A 1,760-nucleotide genomic window follows, 5' to 3' on the forward strand; every position below is an offset into this window, starting at 1 on the left:
ACACTTTGTAGCCTGTTTTGGCTGGTAAGAAGAGGCACTAGTCTCTGCTTGCGACTAGTGTGGTATAGATCTTATTATCTGCCAAGTCCTTCTTGTTAGCGTTTATCCCTGAATATGGAGGCTCTATCAATCAGAAGTTGCCCCCGCCCCTTTAGCGAGAGGCACCAAAAAAATATCACGCCTCTTGTCTTGGGTCGGTGAACTGAGAGAGATCTTATCAATTAGAACCGAGGGTGCGCAGATTTCACGGGTTAAGTTAATTTTAGTAATTGGGTCGCAGCTGTGCTCCCGAAGGTATTTCAGGCTGCCTGCGCGCGCCCCTCCCCCAACGCTTGATTGTTAGCTTGAATGGCTGGGTGAGGTGCCCCGCCCGCGGAGAGAATCTCCCAAGTAGGGAATACCGCCCTGGGGCCTCTTCCGCTCCCCGTGCGCGGGCCGCTGGGAACGTTAGCGGTGCTCGGTCTGCAATGCTTGGTCTGCAACCAGACCGGGCGCGCGCCCGCAGCTGCTCGCTGCTCGCTCTGCAACCCTGCAACTGACCTGGGCGCTGCTCGCGGCGGCTGGCGGCGGCGGCTGGCGGCGGCGGCGGCGGCTGCCGCTCGCGGCTTCCGAGTGCGGGATGACTTACCACAGGCGCACTTCCTCGCGGCTTGAATGAACGTCCCTGCGGTAGCTTCCTCCACACCCTCGTCTCTCAGATTCGAGTGATAACAGTCCTTTTGCTTTCAGTTTGCTCCGAAGATAAATTTTCCTGTTTCTAGTTGATAAATTTGTTGTGATTTTGGGGAGATCTGTCGGACGCGCTGCTCACGGCGCCATTTCCATGACGTCGACCTTTGTGATTTATAAAGGAATTATTTACTAACCTAAGGCAAAAAACATTTGTCCTGAACTTCTTTTTTTTTAAATACTTTTTATTTTTATTTTTTTTAAGATTTTATTTATTCATTATGGAGGGGGGAGAGAGAGAGAGAGAGATGGGGGAAGGAGCAGGAAGCATCAACTCCCATATGTGCCTTGACCAGGCAAGCCCAGGGTTTTGAACCGGCAACCTCAGCGTTTCCAGGTTGACGCTTTATCCACTGCGCCACCACAGGTCAGGCTGTCCCGAACTTCTTTATGTCTGTGTGAAACAGAATTTAAAGTACCAATTTGGAACTGGGAGCTGATCTAGTATCAGTTATGGGAAGGAATACTGTAGAAAATAGATGGAAGGAATTAAGACGGTACCCCTCAACATAAAGCACTCAAGTGATTAACAATACCCAGAACAGATTGATACTAAGAACTGGCTTTTTAAAAACAAGCAGATAGTAAAATAGGAGTTCAGTGAGCAAGAGAAAACAAAGGTTAATGATGAAATCCTATGCAGGAGACCAGGGTGTTGGCAAATAGGGAAAAGAAGCTTTTGTACCAGTGAGATACAGTTGAACAAGTAGCTAACATTCATGTGCTCTGGGACCAGGCAGTTTGTTTCAATCTAAAGAATTCTTTCTGGAATAGCAGCTAACTTTTTCTCATTTTGCTTTTCTTACAATGTTTCCATTCTAGCTTTGTTAAAGGGGTTTTGTGGTCTCTATCCAGCTGCCATAGGGAATGGACAAACCTAGAGACAGTACAAGCTAAGGTAAATATAAGTATGTTTAGAATGGTGAGCAGCAAAGAGCAGAGGAAGGACTCACATAGTATGAGAGCTACATTTATTATTTTCCTTTTCAATGTTTGTTCATCCTCTTGTATTCCAATTTTGTTTGATGACA

The sequence above is a fragment of the Saccopteryx leptura genome, chromosome 4 (assembly GCF_036850995.1).
Source record: "Saccopteryx leptura isolate mSacLep1 chromosome 4, mSacLep1_pri_phased_curated, whole genome shotgun sequence".
NCBI lineage: Eukaryota > Metazoa > Chordata > Mammalia > Chiroptera > Emballonuridae > Saccopteryx > Saccopteryx leptura.